Below are 25,021 nucleotides of genomic sequence, written 5' to 3'. Positions count from 1 at the left end.
GTTATTAAACATTCCCGGGTAGCAAACAACCTGACAATAATTTTAACATCTCCTACTATCGCCACAGTAACCGGAATGTTTCTTGTGTCGTGATGGAGACTTTAACTAAGAAATTAAACTCCTGAAGCCTAGTGGGGACCCAAACTGATCGTTCAAACCCTTTTTTTTATTTATCAAGCAGCATCGTATAACCAAAAAAAAGATAGTACTATCCTATACTTCGAATGCTTTGGGTCAACTGGAATCATGTTGTGTACACAGTAAACATTGAATCCTGCATTGAAAACATAAATTGTAAGGTAAATTATCTTTTTTCATAGTTTTCTTGTTTGTAACCGGTTGGTACTATTGTGTAGTGTAACCAATTAGTTAAGATAACCAAAGTAATGTTAGATGCACAGGTGCAGAGGCAATCCTCGTATAGATAATCAATATTCTGCTTAAGTTTATTTTTTTGTGTAATGGGGTTAAGTGAGCAAATACACGCGATTATTTCATTATTTTTTTCATCTCCTGTTTACTTTTTACATTGAAATATTCCACGTGTATAATATCTACGTGAGCATCCGGATAGGTCGTTTTGAACCCAAGAGAAGATTTTTTTGTTTTTTATATTTTTGAAATTAGAGTGCGTTTACTTACACTACGATATGCATATACTTACCCCGCATATGGGTTAAGTGTACTTAATAGACATGCACGAGAATTTTTTATTTTATAATAATGTTTTGGTACCAAAATCAATCTATGAATGAACTAAATACCTATGGCGTTATTTTATAAAAATCCTAATATTAAAATGTTGTGTGCTTACCCCAAATGACTCAACATAACTAACAATACCTTTTCGGCAGATAAAAGAAAATTTCAAAGCATCATACCATCAGCTTATGGTATTTCGAGTTGAAAATATTTCCATTGATCCTCAAGTTTGCGAACAGATAACCATAAGCAAATATCAAGTCGCAGTTTACCGTTTTTTGTGCTTCCCCACAGATTTGTTGCTTTATGACTTATCATTTTAAAACATCGAGTAAAAAATATTTGCCGTAAATAGTTATTAAAATGTGTAGAACATGAAATTATTTACCACTTTTCTGGGTGTACAATCGCATTGTCTACCCTTTTTAACTTTATTTGTTCTGTAGCAAAAACCGTGTTCAGTAACGAGAAAAAAAGGACCGAAAATATGAAAATCTTTTTTTGAAGCACCCATTTTATCGTGCTGACTGTCAATAAATAAAAAGTACCTTTTTCGAGTAAGACATAAAATAACGAAACACCTTACTGGCAAGGGTACTACTTCCACATCTACACCCTTAAGGAAGACATGCCTTGTCTCGATTTGGCGCCCCTTTGGGGAGATCCGTGAAGCTGCATAATTCCTCCCTTTAATCAACCCTCCTCCTCCTTTCACTTCAAACCTTTCATCCCCGTGGAGAAAGGAGCTTTTTCATCCTCTTTTAACGGTCATTTGAATCGCTACGGAAGGTATTAGTGCTAAGAGAATTCCAGCTTTTTTAATCATTATTTTTGTTCATTTAGGATTTACGTTGATTAGAATTAGTACAACAGTCTGTGGAGGGAAAACCATCGATAGAAATAATTCTACAGCCGTGCTCAAAAATATGACTTCAATGTTTCGAACACACACGTTGGCTATGGCAGAGAAAGTCACATGATTTTATTTCAAATTTTTATCTAATTACTAGTGTAGTGGTTCCTAGATTCAACATATTTCTGCACTGGCTTCACCAAGGCATTGCACCTCGGCCGGCTCACCGGTTGCAGACCCGTGCTCTGTACATTTGTTTCCTGCCACCGCGGCAGCTCCGGTTAACATTCAGTGTTATAGTATCGCATCATTCTGATATTTAATCTATCAAGAAATTCGATTCGTTCATTCGACTCATACTGTGATAACTTTTCAATACCTCCCTTCACAGAAAAAATACAATGTGTGGCAAGCCTACGCACGACGGAAGTGAAACTTTTAGTTTTCTTCTCTCTCTCTTTTCATTACATATTATTATTATTCAGAATGCTGTACATTATAGTTTTAAAAAGCATAAATTTATTTATAGGCGTGTTGTTAACAAATGAACGTTTAACTAGATTCCTAATATTGACATATTTATAAGTAGCATGTGATAAAAAAAATTAAAAGTATTAAAAATATGGGATTCGAACCCGGGTCCTGCATAACGAGTGTCGAACGCTCTGCCTCTAGACCGCAAGGAGAGGTATCTCGCGCGACGAGAACCGCGTATACAACGTGTACTCCTCAATTGATTTGTCCGGCGAAAATTTTCGTTTTCAAACACGACAAATGAATAATATCACATAACGTCTCGTTAACGCTTTATATAGGGTCGAATCGAAGATATATCGGCAGTGTGAAGTCATATCTGTCGTTTTTCAAAATATTACCGTATATTTGTCCGTTTTGGAAAAGATCTATCGTGTTTTAACAGTCTCATACCCGTATGGAGTCTGAATTTGAAAAAAATTTCTAAATTTTGAAAAACTTACTTACGGCTGTGTTTTTTACTAAAAAAACTTGTCACGCACGTTTTCGAAGGTAATTAGTCGCGTTATCGGCATTGATTAGTAATTTTAATGATTCAAAATAAAAATAATTAATCAAAATACCGAGCGACTCTATAGCGGCTATATTTCGACCAAAATATCATATAGGTACCGACCGTTCTAGCCAATTACTCGAGTGAACACCTGCCGGTCTAGAGTCTCACTAAATGGATTTAGACATTTCGGGAGACTCTCGGTTAAAATTAACAAATTTATGTAATTTTTTACTACATTATTACAAATCATGTAGATATCTTCTTATATGTATGCCTGATAAAGTCGCAGCACGAGAGCATTTTATCACTTTTCCTTGTATTAAAAAAATCACAAAAAGAAAAAAATCACTAAAAGAAAAAGAAAAATAGTTGAAGCGGGGATCGAACCTCGGTTCTTCACGACGACACTCGGGCGCTCTGCCTCTAGTCCGCGAAGCTGAGTTTGGAGAGTGACCTAAACTAGGTATATAATATTAGCTAGGCTCCTATAGCGAAATGATCACGGTTTTTCGTGACGGTCATGAGTCGGTTTTACTCCGGTCCTAGAAAATGCATAACGCGCGTAAAGAAGTTTCACTTCAAAAACTGAGTCATTTGGGCAGAATTCACTCGCGCATATATCCGTACCGATCTGCCCGTGTATTCCTAGATTGGCTCGCTGAGCATGACATCATTTGGACTCGGTTGCGTTAATTTTTTAAACAAATACCTTAGATTTCAGAATGAGATACCTATCAAGTACTGAATTTCCCTGAATATTTATTTATGTTCTAGGCGGGGGTTAATTTTAGGTTGTAGTCGTAGATTTTCAAAGTTTCCATAAATTTCTTTAGAATATTTTGAATTCTTTCCAAATTTGGTTGGAAATTTTGACTGCAAAACCAGACGATCGAAGATTTCCCTAGATTTTGAGTTTTTTTTTCCCTGTTTTTTTCACTGAGTGAGATCCTCGCTGCTCGAATATCCGAATGTCTCTGTGTGTGTGTGTGTTTGTTTGTGTGTGTGTGTGTATGTGTATGTGTATTGCGATTGGCTCGGCGGACAGATCAAATCAATGCCGAGCAAATCTGTGTGTGAATAATGCGCCGAAACGGAAATTCTGCGCCGAAATGGGCGGATCTGCTGGGACAGATCCGCCGAGCAGATCGGTGTGTGAATTCTGCGTTATTCGCTCCATATGGGTACATATCATTCTTTATACTTCAAAACTGTGGACACATTAACCAAGCCACATTAAGAAATAGAGGTAGGTACGCTCAAATTTTTCATAATGCCTATGCTTAACCTTATAGAAACCCTTTTCCTAAGTGAACACTAAATTATTACGGTGAATGAAGAAATTAACAATCTTGCCTTATTGTTTTGCAACAAAAAAATGAATACTTAAAAACCTCGTATTTCATGACAAAAAATATATTGCGAGCTAAAAATAGTTGCGTTGACTGACAAGAAAGGCCCCCGTGGTTGAGGGAAGACTTTCGAGGTCGAAGTTCAAATCCCTGTGAGCGCAAATAAGTTTTATTTGATTAAATTATGTTATTATATAATTTATTAAATTAAAATAATATGTTATATGTTTGCGGCACGTTCCAGAGTAAAATATACTCTCAGTGAAAAAACTAAGTACACGCAGAAAAAAACGTGCTAAAATCATTGATAATTTTAGATCTATGGCTAAAACTCACGAGACCATAGATGATCACATACAATACTGTTAGTAATATCAACGTTTGTGCTGCAAAATTATTTCCATTCGTTAATTTAAATAGAATGTAATTACGTATCTACCCGACCGTGAATTTAATTATTGTCAATCAATAATAACTCATTGCTGATTGTTATCAGTGAAATGAGAACATATGTTGAACAGATTATTTTTGTTCGATTTTTAAAACATTACAATTGTTGTTCGCACTCTAACATCGACTCCGTGGCGCAACGGTAGCGCGTCTGACTCCAGATCAGAAGGTTGCGTGTTCAAATCACGTCGGGGTCAGAGTTTTTATTATTTTTTTATTACTGTTTGTTAATAAATGGTTAATTTTTATAGTGTAAGATTGTATTTTTTTCCGTAAAACATCTACCAATTGTGTGTAGCTATATTAATAATACCCATAGCAAATGCAAGAGACTATTATGTAATGATAACATTAGTATAGGGCTGCTTTGTGCTAATTCACTCCAAGTGCACAGTTATTGATTATAATCTTTTAAAAAAACGATTTTTAAACGTTAAAAATACAGTTTCCATTTTTTTTTAACTTTTTTTTCATTTATTTATTTGTACGAGGTTAAATAACGTTGAGCCAAAAAGTTTTCTATAGCAAAGTTGGTTAGAATAGGTGTATTATGTTGCCTTAAAACTAAGAAGAAGGTAAAGTGGAGAGTAAGAGGAATATAGGATAAGGATAGGAGATGCTTCCGATACATTCTATACTTGTTCATTAATTTATGATCTATACGAAATCTTTGTCAACTGTACGCACTTACTTTTAAATTATAATTACATTACAAGTTACAATTATCACAAGTCTGACGTTTGTCATTTCGCTCCCTAATAATCTTATATTTTCTTCTAAAAACATCGACCCTTATCCTACAATTTTAATACCAGCTGATAATATTCGTAGAAGTGCATTAAAATACGAAAGTGAGTGCTTGTCTGGAGTGTAAAAAGTACTAAATCTAGAGTTTTAGTTATTCTTCAAAAATCTTCAAGCTACCCACAGTATTGTAACCTATTGCAGCCACAAGCCAAACATAAGATGGATACAACCTGCAAATATTGCGTTAAGCAGCTGAAAGTGGCTGAGTGTATAAAGTGTTCAACTTGCAAATGCACCATCCATTTCGAATGCGCTGATATTCCGGCAAGTGTTTTTAAACGTATGTCGCAAGGTAAAAAGGATGCGTGGGAGTGCAATAATTGTATCCAAACCCTGGACAATTTAGATACACAATCCTGCTCCTCAGATCAAAGCAACGTACTCCTAACTGTTGAGATTAGAAAAATGGCGCTACAAATAGAAAAAATGAGCAGTAAAATGGCGGAATTCGAAAAAGTCATCATTTATAATAATAATGTCATGGAAGATTTTTCAAGTAATATGAAATCTATAAACGAAAAATTAGCTAAAGTTGATAAGCTAGAAATGGAGGTCTCAGAATTAAAACAAACAGTTTCTCTCTAACATGAGAGGGGAAACAACGAAAGGGACCAGGAACTACTATCCAACAATATAGAAATACATGGAATGCCTGAGACCACCAACGAGAATCTACCTACCATGATGTCGAATATCGCAACAGTTATTGGATGCCCTCTCCATCAAAGTGACATTGAATACGTTAGCAGAATCAGTAAGCGCCATCGTACACAAGCCACGACAGATGGACGTCCGGGTAACATAATCGCCAAATTCACCTCCCGCAAGAAGAAGGACGAATTTGTCGCAGCCATCAAAAAATGAAAAGGAATCACTACCAAGGCCATCGGGATGGTTGGAGCTGACCAGAGGATCTTCGTCAACGACCATCTCACGCGGAAGAATAAATCAATATTGAGGTGCGCTAAAGCCTTCAAAAACGAAAACAACTATCAGTTTTTATGGATAAGAAGTGCAAAAATCTACCTACGGAAAAACGAAACATCACCACCCATACACGTCTCATGCGAATTACAGCTAAAAAACCTTACCTAACTACCACTGCAATGTTAAACCACCCATCCTCTCGTAACTACTATTATTTTCGTATTTTTTTTCATAATTTTTTCAATTTCACCCTTTTTACATTAACCCCACATGCTAATAATTACACTAACTGCTCACTACTACATTCTATAATATACTCACTCACTTTAATTGATATTAATAGTATGTTGTGCTTTGCTAAGCCCAGTGGACTCATGACTAATAACATAACTCTAGAATATAATATTCTTCAAATATATTCTACAGAAACCGAACATAATAATGTAATTACCGAAAATTCTCAATGTATGATTCATTAATAATTTTTTATCAAAATTCAAGAGGTTTGCGCTCGAAAACACAGGAATTTCATCAAAATATACTGCTCAATAATTATGATTTGATCTTCATTACCGAAAGTTGGTTAATTGATAGTATCCGAGATGAGGAATTATTTGATAATCGCTATTATGTTTACAGAAATGATAGGGATATACACCGAACTAGTAAATCAACTGGCGGAGGCGTACTCATAGGAATTAAAAAAGAATTTTTTGTTACCCCTCGCTCTTGGAAATCAGACGCTGAGGATATCTGGATAACTGTCAATACATCAAAATCGAATCGTCATTGTTATAATATTCATATGTGCTGCGTGTATTTACCTAGCGTCGGTCCAAAATTAACATCATCAGAAAGATTAGCATTATTTACCAGTCATACCAATACTATTTCTGACTTAACAATCTGTTTTCCCAATGACAAGTTTTTAATCATTGGCGACTATAACATGCCCAATATCGAATGGAATAATCAACAAATGCCAAGTAATAGAGATCAATGCGCACTCGCGTTACTTAACTGCTTATCTTTTGCAAATTTAACCCAATTTAACCATTTACCTAACAAATACGCAGTGGCGTAGCTACCTAGGGGCTACGCGGGGCAGTGCCCCGGGGCCCTCAAGCTCAGGGGGCCCTCGAATCCTTACCAGAAATCTCGATCGAACTGAACTTTTGGAAATTTCTCCAATTTTCAAATTCAAAATAAAAATGACAGGTTGCAACTTGCAACTCCACTTTAATCATGACAACTCAGTTGAGAGAAATTCAAAAGTTATGCCTAGGGAATTCCCCTAAATTCTTTCTGTAGGTTGGCAGTGTTGTCAATTTGACGGATAGTTATATGTGCCTCATTCCCCAACGACACTTGTAGCGTATTGAAATATAGATAAAAAGAAGAAACCCAGTGTTGCATTTAAACGCAAACAACGCCAAGAAAGAGAAGATAGTAAACAAAAATTGACAAGATTTTTAGTCAGCCTTCTGCAAGTACATCTGGCCAAAATATTTCTATTGATAGTGACTCAAAAAATGTGGTAACTGGAGTGTTGGTTGAGAAGCCTACTGAAGAAGATTAGACAATTATTGCAGTTGGAGATACCTCCGCCGCCGATCATGTGAACGTGGATGATGTTTGCATGACACACATAGGAGCGGAGGGTTTGGAGGAACCACATTTCATATTTTTATTTGATAATACCTAATCAGTTTACATAGCAGTGGGGCCCCATTTTTTAATTTGCCCCAGGGCCCTTGGTTACCTAGCTACGCCACTGCAAATACGGTCGAATTTTGGACCTCGTCTTTTGTAACACTTCAGTTAATGTGTCGCTTGCCGACCACCCATTAGTTAAAGAAGATGCTCATCATAAATCATTGATTGTAGAACTAGAATTTCCATCCACTATTGCAACCCTCTCAATTCCTCGAACAATAAAATTATTCCATAAAGCAGATTATGCAGAGATCAATGAGAGACTGAAAGAAACCGACTGGTCAACCGTTATAAATGCACCGGATGTAAATACAGCGTTAAATTCGTTTTATGTTATAATTGAACAGATTATCGAAGCGTTTATTCCTAAGAAAGTTGTGAAATCTGGAAAATACCCTGTAACGTTTTTGAATTATCTTCTTACCTCTGCAAACCTTACTGGCTTACCTTTGGTTTGTGTTACAATCTTTTCCCCGCGGCGGCTGACTTTAGTCATTTCTTCAAATCGTTCGCACCACGCGGCGGCTGACTTTAGTCATTTTCAAGTTTCGACTTCGTTTTCCAAGCACATGTATACCGTATTCGTTCGAAATTTATTTTAAAAATAAGAATATTCATTTGTGTTGCGACATCTCTGAGAATTTGTATATACTACTTCATTGTTTATCTTATAAAATTAATAAAACCGAGAGCCCGGCGATTGCCGTCAGTCACAGTTTTGAAACACGCGCGAAAAGAAGCTAGTGTCTCTGGCGTGAACCCCGTACCAATCGTAATAAGACTTGTGCGTCGATATCCACTTTGAATTTTTTTATTTTGTTGTGTACATAATTATTTTAAAGTGACTAATTCCATTTAAAAATATTTTGTTTTGTATTACGTTCCTGTTGCGTATGAATTTAAAAAAACTTTTTTTAACAACCCTCAAAATGTCGAAACGTGGCCTATCTGATATTGAAATATATGAAACAATGTTAGATGCGGATAGTGATTTTGAAATAAATGATGACGACACAGATATTGTTATTGATGAGCAATATGAAAGTGATACCTCAATGCCGTCAGTTCAGCCATCAACTTCTTCTGCTGAACCTTTGACTTTGCCATCTCACCCCAGTACTTCATCAGAACAGACATCAAATGTTATTCCTGAAGAAATAGTTAACAATTGGAGTACAGGTCCTTTTATACCAATTGTTTATGAATTTGATGACTTCTTGTCTGGAGTTAATCCGTCTACATTACTTTCAGATAATTCAGAAGAAGTTGCATATTTTGAATATTTTTTAAATAATGAGATAATGGAGAAAATTGTTGAAGAGACTAATAAATTTTATCTGGCTGTTCTTGAAAAGGGACCACCATCCAAACATTCTCGCCTCAACAGATGGGTGGAGACATCGGTTAAAGAAATGTATATTTACTTTGCTTTGACTATGTTAATGACCAGAAATCGTCATCTGACGATAGAAGAGCATTGGTATACCGATCCTTTGATGTCAAATAACATATTTGGAAAAACCATGCCAAGGGATCGGTACGAGATTTTACATAGAATGTTACACTTCTGTGATTCTAGAACACAAATCCCTGGTGACAAATTGCATAAAATTAAAATATTAGTTGATCACACCAGAAAAATCTTCAAAGAGACATTGGTACCCGAAGAAAACTTGTGCATCGACGAAAGCATGATTCTTTTTAAGGGTAGGTTAGCTTTTAAACAATATTTACCTTCTAAACGTCACCGTTTCGAAATAAAAATGTTTGTCATGTGCGATTGTAAGACTGGTTTTGTTTTAGACTTTATTATTTACGTTGGTGAAGGTACGGACATAACAGACAATCAGTGCCTTGGCGTTTCGGGAGCTGTCGTAACGACATTGCTCGAAAATTATTTAGGTAAAGGACATAATCTTTGGGTCGACAACTGGTATAGCAGCCCAAAACTATTTGATTTTCTTCATAGCAAGAAAACTAATGCTTGTGGAACAGTGCGCAAAAATAGAAAGACCATGCCAAGTTTAGAAAAATTAAAAAAGGGGGAAATAGAGGCAAAACACCGTGGACCACTGTTAGCTTTAAAATGGCAAGATAAGCGTGAAATTCATATGATCACAACTATACACGACAGCTCTTCATCTCCAATAGGAAGAGTTAACAGGGAAACAAATGAACCAATATTTAAACCAAAATGTATCTTGGATTACAATTTACATATGGGCGCAGTCGACAAAACCGACATGATGTTGAGCAGTTTGAAATGCATGAGGAAGTCAATAAAATGGTACAAAAAAGTGGTTTTCCATATAATAGATCTTTATTTATTAAATTCGCACACGCTCTTCAACAAGGTTACTGGAAAAAATACTACATTAGCAGATTTTCAATTGAAAGTTATAAGACAATTAATAGAAAAATACAGTGAACCATCTCAATTTAAGTCACGTTTTTCTGATGATCCACTCCGTTTGTCAGCCAAAGGATTAGCAAAACACATGCCAGACATAATACCCTCAACGGCAAAACGTGCAAAACCATGTCGGCTGTGTCGTGTATGTACCAACTCCAAACTGAAAACTAAAGTAAAAAAATATTCAAGATACATGTGCTCAGAGTGTAATGTGACATTATGCGTTTACCCATGTTTCCGTATTTACCACGAAAAAAAAAACTACTAACCTTTTTAAAAATTATAAGTGTATTTTTGTATATATTTTTTACTATTGTCGTGAGTGTACCTTCATATTATTGCAAATTTATCGCAGTGAAAACAATATATAATAATTTCACAGCATAAACGTCAATAAAATGTCAACTAAAGAAAAACTAAGTGAAGTCAGTGAAAAAAGAAATATAAACTAAAACCAGAGCGTCGGCGCAGTGGCCATCCTAAGGACTCATATTTCTCTACACAAGTAGGTAGGTACCTATATGTTACATCGTACGTCGCTACAGTCGGCCATGAGAGGGATTCTTTGTTTCGGTTGAAATCACTTAGTGTGTTTATATTAACACAATTATGGCATTATCTTTATTTCAGTTTATCTCAAGTGAATGTTTATTGATACTTCGATGTTGGAGGAAGATTTTATGTTAGTTAATAATTCAGATTATGATTTTGTTTACATAAAATGGTCGATATGAAAATAACATTCGACAAAAAATTCATAAACAAAAAATGTGCCGCGTGGGGGAAACCGCTTAGGTATAATTTTTTAGCGGGTAAAAGGGTCCCGCGGCTATGCTCGATTTCTCAGGCGTGCAGTCCTCAACCCAAGCATCATTGTATTGACAGGTTTTTTTTAAAAGAAACAAGTTATTTTTAGACATTGAAGTATACATATATATTGTTGATTTTTATGGACAGGTTATACAAGTATAGTCCCTACCTATATTGGCTCTATTATCGTTCGAGGATGTCAACGACTTAAAGGGGGATTCCGTAGTACGTTACTTGGTGATTGTAGTGGTTTGGTGTTGAACCCGCGGTGTGGTGGACGACGCCGTGGTGACGCCTAGGGCTACCTTAGCCCAGTGTGGGAGCCGCTGGCTGGGGTGTCTCGCACTGTGTCCGGGAAGTCCGAGTAGATAGGTATTTGTAAAATGTTCATCACTGCACAAGCTTGTTACTATGGTACCGTTCAAGCACTGTGTCCGAGAGGTCCGATTAGATAGGTATTTGTAAAATGTTCATCACTGCACACGTTGTTGGCAAGCCGTACCGGTCTATCGTTATTTGCGCGGGAGCTTGTGTTGTAAGTATATCGTATGATCTAGAAATCGCGCGCTAGTCGGGATATCGCTGCGGCTCCGCGTGACCTACTTCCTTGGGCTTTCGTACCTAACTGTCGTTAACGGGTGCATTTCTTTGTTTTTATAGTCTCGATGGCCTACGTGCGTATGGCTCCCTAGCGACGGTCCGGAAGAGAGCGGTGTGTGAGGGGTTTCCTGTCCGAATCGTGTTGTTATGCCATTGAATATTTGGTGGGCACGTGTTGCGGGGTCCGGGAGAGAGCGGGGGTGAGGGGTTTCCTGTCTTCCGTTGGCCGTTGAATTTAATACATTACAACCCACTATGGTACACGGCAGCCTTAATAAAAATAACAAACGAAAAATTAAAATTCTTTAGAAAATGGAAGCGTTATCGGAACCCCCTCGATTATCTCTCATTTTCATTGCTTCGCAAAAGGCAAAAAACAGTCGCTTCAGCAGCTTACAAAACCTACATTTCTACAATAGAATCCGGTATACAGCATAATGTTAAAAAAATATGGTCCTACGTCAATTCTCAAAGAAAATCTCCTGCCATCCCTGATCATATGATTTACGGTGAAAAAACTGCTAATGACAGTAGAGGAGTAGCCAACTTATTTTCTGAGTATTTTGGATCTGTATTTTCGAATGCTCAACCTGCACATACAAGCAATGCCAGCCTTTGCTCTAATTCAAATAGCATAATCAACTCAATCGAGATCAATGAAGACATCACATTCAAATACCTTAAGTCCATTGATATCAAAAAGGGGCCAGGGGATGATCAACTTCCAGGGATCTTCATAAATTATTGTAGTAAACAATTGACACCCCCCATTTCTGTTATTTTCAAACTATCGCTATCTGAAGGAACATTTCCCGACAAGTGGAAAACAGCCTTGATTACCCCAATATATAAAAATGGCAGTAAAAATGATGTCTCGAACTATCGACCTATATCCAAATTACCGATACTAAGTAAAGTATTGGAAAAAATTGTTTACGATCAATTATATTCTACTATCTCACCCTCACTCTTAAATAATCAACACGGCTTTATGAAAAATCGCTCCACAACTTCAAATCTTGCATTTTTTACAAATTTTCTTCATGCTCAAATGGATATGCGATGCCAGGTAGATGCCATTTATACGGATTATTCTAAAGCATTTGACCGCGTTAATCATTATATTCTTTTACAAAAGTTATTAGGTCTAGGAATTCACGGTGACCTCTATAGATGGATCGCATCATACGTCAATAATCGGCATCAAATCACGGTTGTCAATGGTTTTGCATCTTGCTTAACGGAAATCGTCTCAGGTGTGCCCCAGGGATCGCATCTTGGACCACTCTTATTTAATATTTATATAAATGACATTTACGTATGCTTTAAAAATAGTTACTTTGTTTTATACGCGGATGACATGAAAATTTATAAAGCTATACAGAGTTTACCCGATTGTATGGAATTGCAAAGCGATCTTGATAATTTGTGCGTATATTGTGAATCAAATTTATTGTCCTTAAACATATCTAAGTGTCACTCGATTACATTTACTAGAAATAAAAACAAAATCATATATCCATACAACTTGAATAACAAACCTTTACAACCTATGTCTACGTGTAAAGATCTAGGTGTTTACTTAGATAGCAAATTAATTTTTGACAAGCACATTGAACACATTATTTCAAAATCCTACAGAATGCTAGGTTTCTTATTACGAATATGCAAAGTTTTCAAAAGTGCTAAGACTCTGAAAATTTTGTTTTGTTCATTGGTCAGAAGTCCACTGGAGTATGCTTCCACAATATGGAATCCTCAATATAAGGTATACATAGATTTAGTAGAAAGTATACAGAATAAATTTTCGAAACATTTGCTCAAGAAATACAACAAAACTACAAATAATATGTTAACTTTACAAAAAAGACGCACATTGTCAGACCTGTTGTTTCTACATAATCTGCTAAATAATAAAATAGATAGTCCCGAATTGCTATCCGTCATTGGTTTAAATGTTCCAACAAGGCGTACCAGGCACACTACACTTTTTCATATTGAAGCCAACAATACCAATGCAGCAAACAACTCAGTAATTACTCGCGCAATCACAACATACACCCATTACGAAAAATTACTACATTTAGACATCTTTCATGATTCCTTTCTAACATACAAAACTAACTTATTAAATTTCTTAGCATGACATATTTCAAAAATATTTTCACATCATTTTTCAAAACTCCTATGTACATATTAACAGTCAATTACAATTCGTGAGCTTATTATAATTATTAAATTTCTTGGCATGACATATTTCAAAAATATTTTCACATCATTTTTCAAAACTCCTATGTACATATTAACAGTCAATTACAATTCGTGAGCTTATTATAATTCTTGTTTTCAATTCATTTATTACTATTATTATTTATCATTTTTATTATTATCCACACACTTCCTTCCTTTTATAACAATCTCAGGCGAAATTACGTAATGATATTTTATGGACATACGTAATAGGTACTACAACTATGTAATAACTAAATTTATCTAACTGTATCTTATTGTACTGTGTATGTCTTAAAAAATAAATAAATAAATAAAAAGCATTTCATTTTTTTGTATCGGCTCACACAAATGTATAATAATTTATTGAAGATTTAGGCCTTGTTTTTTTAATACACCTATTCGAATTTCGATTTTGTTTTCGTAAATAAATTAACGAAAATCTGGAAGCGGAAATAAACCTACTTCCCGACATCCGAACTGAAACTATTGAAAATGTTGGTGACAATCACGCACATACACACGGGAATATACGCATTTCTCGGAAAACGGATTACAATACAGCAGTTAATATACGAAATAAATGTCGGTCCTACCCAATCCAAGACTCCACACCATGGGGAGGAAGGTTCAATCATCAGTCAAACCAAAAAAATAATTATTATATCTTAGAAGTTGGCTAATAGCCGGGCCAAGAGACTAAATTATTTATAATCGCCCTTTTTAGGGACTTTTACAGATAAATAGTAAAAATTATATATTATTACGGTACATATTTTCTATACATAATTCTTCCTCGGTAACAATCTTTAGAATTAAGTGATTAATTAAAAATGTCCACTGACTTTGTATAGTTATTTCCCTCAATAAGTATTCTGAGCAATTTATTTATTTATTTATTTATTAAACGCCATAAAAAGCTTTTACAATAATGTGATACATGAGATTATAAGTACACAGTGGTACATAGGCGAATATTAGTATTACATTTAAGAACACAACAATATGTATACAAAATGACATTCAATGTGATACAGCTGAAATTTTCTTAAGGCATAGAATGCTACAATAATAGAAAGCACTTCATTTAAACAGGATAAAATATACAAAAAGGTGACTTGCCAACAGATATAATCTAACAAAATATTATAATAGCGCAAATAGTAGTGAGTTTATTGTTACAATCAAATTTATCTCCACTTGGCCACTATGGCCGGCTTGTGTGGCAAAGTAGCTTCAACAATTCAGGGCTGTCAAAGACTTATTAAAAATAACATTTTTCATTAAAATAATACATCCGTTAGCCAACACTATAAGATATCTGAAGCAAGCAGTTTATATAGATGCTATACATATACATTTCACATTTATGTATATATGTGGAACGTATATGTATAAGAACACCATACATATGTTACACATAAAGAAGAACAAGTATGATGCAGTACAAACAGACATTTAACATTTCACAAACATATCAGTTAAATTCACAACCAAGTATTTTTGCCTTGATGCAAGACGGTGAGGTTTTGAAAATATCAAAAAGGTCTGTATACGTGTTGGCAGTGCGGTGAAAACGCGCCATAAGCACACAGCAATAAGGAATACATGTGGTAGTTAGTACTAGAATTTCTGCACTAAAATAAATAGATGGTGCAACTAGGTCGAAAACATATGTATTATAATAAAAAAGCTTCGTTTTTTACGTAATGATTTTCTTAGTTTAACTATTGTATTATTTTTATACAATATAAATTAGTAGCCACTAAGCTACTGCAACTACTGAATAGAGCGGGTTCAAAAAAATTTTATGTACCACCTAGCTTATTGTGAGCTCGATCACTTCCTCACTACACCGATAGAATAAATTTCTATAATGTACGCACAGAGAACAGAGAAGACTAAATATTGATTTAAATGTTCTTTTCAAAATTGTTAATGATTTAATAAACTTCCCTTTTCTACTCCATCAAATTATGTTCAACGTTCCTAGAATCGGTTCCCGTCTTATACACTATATTCCGTTACATATTAAAAAATATCAAACTTAGCTGGGGTATGACTCACCTTTATCGAGATTTTGCCGTAATTTTAACGAGACATATAAAAGTAATTCCATTGATTTGACAATGTCATCATTGGCCACCCTCAAATCAAATGTTAACAAGACTTAAAGTTCCCTATCGTGTTGTTCTAAAAATTAATTACTGTTACTGTCGAAATGTCTATGTAAATGTATGTATGAATGTAATGCATATGTGAGTATGTGTATGTATGTGTTTATGTGTATGTATGTATTGGCCACCTTCAAATCAAATGTTAACAAAACTTAAAGTTCCCTATCGTGTTGTTCTAAAAATTAATTACTGTTACTGTTATGAAATGTATATGTAAATGTATGTATGAATGTAATGCATATGTGAGTATGTGTATGTATCTGTATATGTGTATGTATGTATTGGCCACCTTCAAATCAAATGTTAACAAGACTTAAAGCTCCCTATCGTCTTGTTCTAAAAACAAATTACTGTTACTGTTATGAAATATATATGTATGTTTATGTATGAATGTAATGCATATGTGAGTATGTATGTGTATATGTGTGTGTATTAATGTGTGTATACATTTATGCATGTAAATGCATACATGTACATTATTCTTTACTTACAGTGTTCTTTTTGTATTATGATGTGAAGCATGTGATAATATCAACCATGTTAAATGTAATTGTATTTGTGAGTGCTTTGATATGAATCAATGTTGACACATCTAAAAAACAAACGAAAGCAAAACAAAAACAAAAACAAAAAATAAAAAGCAGTTCGTCAGCAATTTGATTTACTTTAAATTTAAAAATAAATTGAATTCTACCACTGCCATCTTTATTAATACAGGCCATGCTGTAGAAATCCAACTGAAAATATTTTCGAGTTTAGTACTAAGCTTTGCTTAACGCGGCGCAATGAGTCCGAAAACTGGTATCTTTAACTGTCAGTTCTTTTTCTACATCATGGCTTGTATTAATAAAGATGGCGGTGGTTCTGCCAATAACATAATAACAATAATTATCTAGCTTTTCAACGGCTCGTAAACTATTATGCAATGATCATGTCGAGTTTTTTCTTTGAAACCAGATGCTAATGACATCCATAGTGTGTGTATTGCAGCCGGTAATGACATTCTGAGTACCCATGTCATTACATAATCCCGTATTCTAGTTCTGAGACTGGCGGGTCATGTTTGGCATGCGGGCTTCTGTATTGCAGGGGTGTGCAAATAATGGAATGCATGAATAAAAACCAGAGGGATGACTTGCTTAGCGGCAAACGGACGAAGAATCTGGCGAATGATTGAAATAATAATAGCATTAAAAAAATTTAAAAAAATATGAAAAAAAATTATATATAAATGCAAAAATCAGTCATTTTAAATACATGTAGGATAACGAAAGATTTTTTAAATATTTATATTGAGGGATCAGTAGGATTTATAGGATCTGTTAGGAGTTCTACCGAGCCGAACCCTCTGATATGAAAATATCTGGAGTCGGTGAATTATTTTCCCATTTGATATCTGGTGAGTTGACGTGTTGTTCTTGTATTGTTTTGTATTTATTTTGCTTATATAATGCACTTGCATAATGTTAATTGACTATATGATCATTTTTGGAAAAGTGTGTGGAAGGGTTTAGTTTTTCCTATTGGGAAGATTTAACCCGGACATAAAATCGGAAAAGGTATAAAATAAAAAAAAATAAAATCACTGTCCGAAATAAATAAGTAGGTACCTACCTAAAATAATTAATCCAATTTGAAGTGTTATCTGGCGTCATAGAATTTGCATCAGATAACGTCACCTTCTCTCGGCAAATCTGGATCGGTTTCTGACGTCATAACCAAGACTGACGCATTAGATCTGTTTAAAAATCATGATTTGTGACATACATTTTTTTTACAACATCCTTTTTCTTTCAACCATCTTAATGTTGCCATTTAAAGCAAGCGATTGGAGCTGCTTCCTTTAAATACAGCTATTCGAATTTTACTTTTGTTTACGGGAATGAATAAATGAATGAATTGAATGGTTGAAAATTAACTCACTTCCCGTCATACAATCGAGTTGAAACTCGGCCAATAGAATTGTTGTTGGTGATAATGCATTCTATCAACTTTTAGTGTCAATCACGTACACACACAGTGAACACTTACTGATACAAAATATTGCTAATTTATTTAAAATATGGTCTAAGTTTTTGTATTCCTGTTGAAAACGGGACTGCAGTACTTCAACGAATGAATTGCATGTGTTATGAGGATTTCGGAACACGTGTTCATAAAAATTATTATATTTTTGCATTTCGTCATTATATTTATTAGAATATGCGCAGCTGCAAGTACACGCACATATTTTGTAAATTTAACAATATTTTATTAGGAAATGAGATGCCATCACGTTTTATAGATATACTCACTGTCGATAACAATGCATTCTATCACGGTGGCAATCACCCAGTTAGACACACGAAAATATACCAATTTGTCTGAAATTAAATTAAATAAATGTTATTCCTACCCAATCTGGGGAGGAAGGTCAATCCTCAGTCAAATAAAATTAAAAATTAGAAGATATTTTTAAAGTTAGCAGTTAAGATCCAGTCCTTGGGAACGATGGTTCAATCCTCAGTAAAACAAAAAATACATTGTGTGTAAAGCCTACGCACGACGGAAGTGAAACTATTATTATTCTTCTCTCTCTCTTTTCATTTCATTCTCTCCTTTTTTCTGTCTATTGACATATTTATAAGTAGCATATGATAAAAAAAATTAAAAGTTATAAAAATATGAGATTCGAACCCGGGTCCTGCATAACGAGTGTCGAACGCTCTGCCTCTAGACCGCGGTTATTACGTATTCGACCAAAATATCATATAGTCAAAATATCTAAGAGTCGCAGCACGAGAACATTTTATCACTTTTAAAAAAATTATTATTCAAATAATCACAAAAAGAAAAAAAAATTAGTTCAAGCGGGGAGCGAACCTCGGTTCTTCACGACGACAATCGGGCGCTCTGCCTCTAGACCGCGAAGTTGAGTTTGGAGAGTGACCTAAAGTAGGTATATAATATTGGCTAGGCTCCTATAGCGAAATGATCACGGTTTTTCATGACGGTCATGAGCTGGTTTTACTCCGGTCCTCAAAATTGCATAACGCGTGTAAAGAAGTTTCACTTCAAAAAAGTTCACATGTATTTAAGGAAGGTTCAATATTCAGTCAAACAAAAAAAGTTTGTATGTAAATGTTTATAATTAAATTCTAATAAAAAATAATATATTATACTAAAAAAAAAACTATTTTGTTTTTTACGTGTTAATTTTTTCCACAAACTATGCAATCAAACAATTTTATTGTTTAATTTATTAAGTGTCACAATATAGTTACAAAATTAAATCATTTAAAAAATAATGCCCGACAGATCTGAGCGCAAATAACATACATACAACTGTCAAAGAAACGTCCAGCAGTACTGAAATGATTTTGGCAATACTCGAGAATATGGCGGGTAGGTACCTACGTATTCGTTTCAAAGCGTGCAGACTCCTGCAATATTGAAACATCCACGTACATATTTGCATGGGACTAGCGTGGCGTGTACGGTACACGAGATATTCAGTATATTACGTCATGTATGGTATACGTCATAGACGGCAGAGGATCGCATAATACTCTGTTTGTACTCGAGCGTATTCGTCACGTGACACTACTGTCTGTTGAATATTTTAATATGCGGGTCCCGTCGCATTATGCAAGTGCGCATTTTTTGCTCAAATCTGAAGGGTGCATTAGGCGAGAGGCATAGCAGTTCTTATGCAGCTCGTCGCGTCGTCTCAAAGGAGATCTCAGAAGGGGAAATAATAAAGACTTGAATAATAATGCGTGTATCGTGCCGAGATGTCTATGTATAGGTCTACTATCTACTGCAGACTTTAATCAGTTGAGAGAATATGCATCTGCTACATTGTATTGATACAGATATTCGATTCCGTGAATGTTTTTACCGATGAGAAGCTTTTTTCTTTCTGGTTATATAATAATACGTCTAGGCAAATGGGAAGGGTTTTAAATCTCTGGTGGTTTAAAATAGATTTTTTTAAGCTCTCGTTTTTCATTTACTTAATTGAAATTCTATTTTGGTATGCATTTTGTAATGTTTAGGTACTATTTTATGAGTGTACTACAGTAGGGCGTTTAGAATATCTAAATATTAGCATAGATTGAAAAAATATTATAGTCCTGACGAGCAAACTTGTAGGGATCTATCTGGTCGGAGTTTGGGAAAGTGGCCGGTGTCCTTGACTGATAAGCTGTAATTTTAAGATTTGGACGAACCGTTTTTGTTTCCTATTGCTAGCTATATATGAGGAGCCGACGGAGGCTTTGATTATCGTTTTGAATATTAAGATATAGTTATATCATATATGTACATAATCAATCTCGTCTTGGTGGAATTTCATCATAGGTACAAACTAAGTCTCGTCTTGGTTGAATGCCATCATAGGTACACACTCAGTCTAGAAAGTGGTAGAACGAAATCGGAAAGCTTCTTAAATGAAATTATTGTATGACCCAATGAAGAAAGACCCTTAAGTGTAATCATTTCAACTTTATCCGTACTGTCGTATATATATATTTGAAACACTTCACTTGAGTCACTTCCGATATTTTAAACCACAGGAGTTCCCCAGGGATCCTATCTTGGCCTAATGCTTTTTTAAATATTAATTGTAATATATATTCAACAATGACCTTGGCCCACTAGTTAACCAATGGTTTTGTGTTATTTGCTGATTATCTCAATATTCACCGTAAATTTCACACTGTTTTTGATCATGTTATGCTTCATGATGACCTTTATACAGTATATAACTAGTATATTCAAAATTACATGTTTTTAAATGTTGAAAAATGTTACATTTTAACCTTCACTCGCAGCAGAAGACGATAGGATTATGCGTATTTCATTAATTAATTGTAGTTACCAGTATAAGAGATCTAGAAATTACACATGATTCAAAATTTACGTTTGATGTATACGTCAATGATATCACGATACAATCCTTTGGAATGATGGAATTCATATCTGGAAAATCAAAACCGTTCAAAAACCACCAATCCATTTTAATCTTGATCAAATCATCAGTCAGAAATATATTGGAATACGGGAGTGTTATCTGGAACCCACACTCCTTAAAAACAAATAAAGACTTTTATCATTCAAACTTGGGCTAAGTGAAGAACGATTCCATACGTTAATTTTACTTCTTTGGAAAATTAATAAAATTTTCTGCCTTAATGTGTTTACTAACAATCATTAAAGATAAGCTTGGCACCACTCATTGTCTGAGCAATATTCACATTAATGATCCTAATCATTAACAATACTGTTTACTTCTTTCCACTGTCTCGAAAGGATCGTTTATACAATACTATTGAACTATTTAGACATCTATAAAACAGTATAGGTTATTTAAAAAATCAAATTAGCAGTTAACTAACTTTATATATCATGACGAATAATAGTGGTATTATTTTAATGTGAATGGATGTAATTTACTTTTTTATTCTCTTTTTGTATCTTTTTTCTTATTCATCTTTACTGTTTTAAAATGTTATTTCCAATATTGTTGTTTTGCATCATAGTGAAAGATAAATCGCATTCTGTGAACAATTAACTGGATTATTAACAGCTTATTACAAGCAATAATTAGTCGCTTGAAATATTCATAAAAATTGAAAATATCTCCCGAGGAAAAATAAAAGCCGCCGACGGGAATTGAACCCGCATCTTGTGATGTCCTGTCAGGTGCTCTGAAACCACTGAGCTACGTCAGCTAATTTCCAACACGCCAAATAATTCAATGTGTAGTAGTACTTTAATCAACAATTACTGCTTATTATATTTTTTTCACCAGTAAACAACCAACTTTATTTTGTAGGAAAGGCTTTGTTAGTGCTAAATTTCCCACTAGATGGCGTCGAGACATAATATTATATAGATAAGATTACATAGATAACAAATTATTGTAAATATTAGTCGCTTGAAATATTTATTCAAATTAATAATATCTCCCGAGTAAAAGTTGATTATAATAATTTGTTATCCTTTGTGCTATACATAAAAAACCTTGTTTTATAAACATTAGTTTATTATAAAAAAATAGTATTAACAAGTACTCACTTACTCAGATATTTTTGTCGATAATTTGTAAGGATTCAGAAAAAAAAACTTCTATTGTTAAATAATATGTTGCACTGATTATATTATGTATTACTTGCGTCTCTTAATTTTCTGTGATATTTGTAATTCATATTAATTTTTAATTTTATTTGTTTTATATTTTAATCTTTATTTAGGTATATGAGAATTAATGTCTTTTTGTTTGTGTATTTGTATGTTAACTGAGTTTTTATAACAGGATTGTTCGCACGTAAGTGAGATCGTGTGTAAAAACCCAGTATAAATAAATAAACTTCCCAATGCTACTGTTATAACTATGTCATGTGAATACTTTGTAAATGTTCAAAAACAGTAAATAAAATTCAAATCATCAGTTCTTCTTACCTGCTCCTGTCAAAAAAAGTCCTACTTACTCTAATGGGCTTGTTTCTGCGTTTCATTCACGACGAAAAAATCAGAAAGTACGATTGTATGAAACTTATTTGGTGACTTACATTTCGAGTTTAATTTAACAAAATACTTAATGGAATTCGTGAATTTTCGTCGCGAATTTATTTACAGTGTAACCTGTGTATACAGTGATAGTTAAAATTCCACTAAACACTTAGGATGATCCCGTGAAACAATAGCTAAGGTTTTCCTGGAAACTATCTACGTTCTACGTATATCATTGTCAACAACGATGTTGGTGACTTTACCAACAAATGTAAAAGGATTAACTTAGACCAGGATATTACAAACAATGAGCCAGCATTTTTCAAACTCCAATTATAAAATATGTAAAGTGTGGAACCCGTTGTCAAGTACTGAACAAAGGCTGGTATTTGCTTATACTAATAAGCTTAGAGTGGTGATACTGAAAATAGTTTAATAATTACGAGATATCCGAAATTTGTCTTTATTATTTTTACTCAAAATTTCCAGCTTCGTGACTAATTTCCATATTGCTCACGCTTATAGTATTGAGCTTTGTTTTAATATAAAAATAAAATTAGCCTGATGATTTAAATTTCTATAAAATATTCACCATCAAATAAAACAAGAAGTTTTTGAACGGACAACAATTATACAGCGGTATCTTCCGCTAACCGGCGAAGATATATGATCTGCCAATACCTGCGATAATTTTTTTCGGGCGAACGCTATTCTCTGCCAATACCTACGTTTATTTTTTACAGCGGTCTCTTCCACTAATCGGGCGAACGCTATTCTCTGCCAATACCTACGTTTATTTTTTACAGCGGTCTCTTCCACTAACCGGGCGAACGCTATTCTCTGCCAATACCAATGTTTATTTTTTACAGCGGTCTCTTCCACTAACCGGGCGAACGCTATTCTCTGCCAATACCTACGTTTATTTATTACAGCGGTCTTTTCCACTAACCGGGCGAACGCTATTCTCTGCCAATACCAATGTTTATTTTTTACAGCGGTCTCTTCCACTAACCGGGCGAACGCTATTCTCTGCCAATACCTACGTTTATTTATTACAGCGGTCTTTTCCACTAACCGGGCGAACGCTATTCTCTGCCAATACCTACGTTTATTTTTTACAGCGGTCTTTTCCACTAACCAGGAATATGCTATAATCTGCCAATACCTATGTTTATTTTAAAAATATACTAACTCTGCTTTAAGAACTGCATGCTGCATTTATTTATTTCAAACTAACATTATTTTAAAACAAAATCGCGGCTAAACATGATTGGGAATATTTTTAGAAAAAAATTAATCATTCACTTGACTGCCAATATTCAATATTACGTATTTTTGCTCGATTGAGTGGATCTGTCCGTCTTTTGAGTAAATGCTTTATTTTCCCAAGTGAAGTGAACTGGCGCGACGTTTCAATATCCTTAGAAAATCATCGAATTGTACCTAAGCCTATTGATTTATGCTTTATGCACACTGTAAAAAATGTTGTTTAATGTGCGTATACCATACAAATTATTAAATTATTTATACATAATATCTGTGAAAATATATGGCAGTGCATTAAAAAGCACATGACCCTAACATACGCAATATATACATATATTCCATTATACTGACCGGTTTTAACCCCTAAAGCAGGGGTTGGGAACCTGCGGCCCGCGAGCACTTTCGGTGTGGCCTGCTGATTACAAAAAAGAGTATTAAAAAAAATTTAACTCAAGAACGGTTTTCTTTAACTGTATTTTAGAAATATTTTTAAGACATTATTTCAAAACCCAGAGAAAGGTATAGCAGACAAGTAACATAGCTAACAGGTACTTATGTATGCACCTACGTTACTAAAAAGCAGTTTAGACACTAAATAGGCGATACAACATCCCTTTTCTATTTCATTTTAATTACTAATAAGAAATTACAAGTGTAATTCTAATTAAACTGGGGACTCGCTAACAGATGAAATGGAATTTCTTTTTTAAGTCCTTTTTTATATCTGAAATTTAGATAATCTACACAAATTTAAAAACCACTCGTTCAATTTTTTTTACCATTCCAAATACTAAAGAATATTTAAGGCTTGTTCACGGCTTAAAACGGCCCTTTTCATAATCCCGAGCAACGCCGGAACATAAATTACTACCTTCTTGTTCCACAGCTGTCTGTGGCCCGCCTTATCTTTTCAGGGAAGTAACGAACGAACAAATGCAATATTTTAAAATCATAGTTTTTCTTATCCACCAATGCGATGCCACCTTCTATGAAGCTCATGTCGATCTGTGCCTACAAAAATATAATTATTTAATGGAACAATCTAAATCCTATGTTTCGAATGATTTGTAAATGTCCCTACCTTTGGGTTGTCAACAAACAAAAATCGTTCCTTTTTACAAGTGGAGAAGGGTTAATTTTTATTGAGTTAGGTGGACAAGGGACAGTCTAGTACAACAACCAAACACAGCCGTAGTA

The 25,021-nt window shown here is 34.4% G+C and overlaps 1 protein-coding gene and 1 non-coding gene across 2 annotated transcripts in view; one reads left to right on the top strand and one right to left on the bottom strand.

The window, feature by feature from the left end:
* Nucleotides 1-25,021, bottom strand: part of Dscam4 (Down syndrome cell adhesion molecule 4) — a 747,456-nt gene that overhangs the window by 623,019 nt on the left and 99,416 nt on the right. The gene's annotated exons all lie outside the window — the stretch shown is intronic.
* Nucleotides 4,510-4,581, top strand: TRNAW-CCA (transfer RNA tryptophan (anticodon CCA)). The gene has a single exon. It is a non-coding gene; the product is annotated as a tRNA-Trp (tRNA).

The sequence above is a fragment of the Hesperophylax consimilis genome, chromosome 13 (genome assembly GCF_061612785.1).
Source record: "Hesperophylax consimilis isolate HC1 chromosome 13, BYU_Hcon_1.0, whole genome shotgun sequence".
NCBI classification, from domain to species: Eukaryota; Metazoa; Arthropoda; class Insecta; order Trichoptera; family Limnephilidae; genus Hesperophylax; species Hesperophylax consimilis.
Note: the sequence above shows the minus strand (reverse complement) of the source record. Positions and strands in the feature narration are given on the sequence as shown.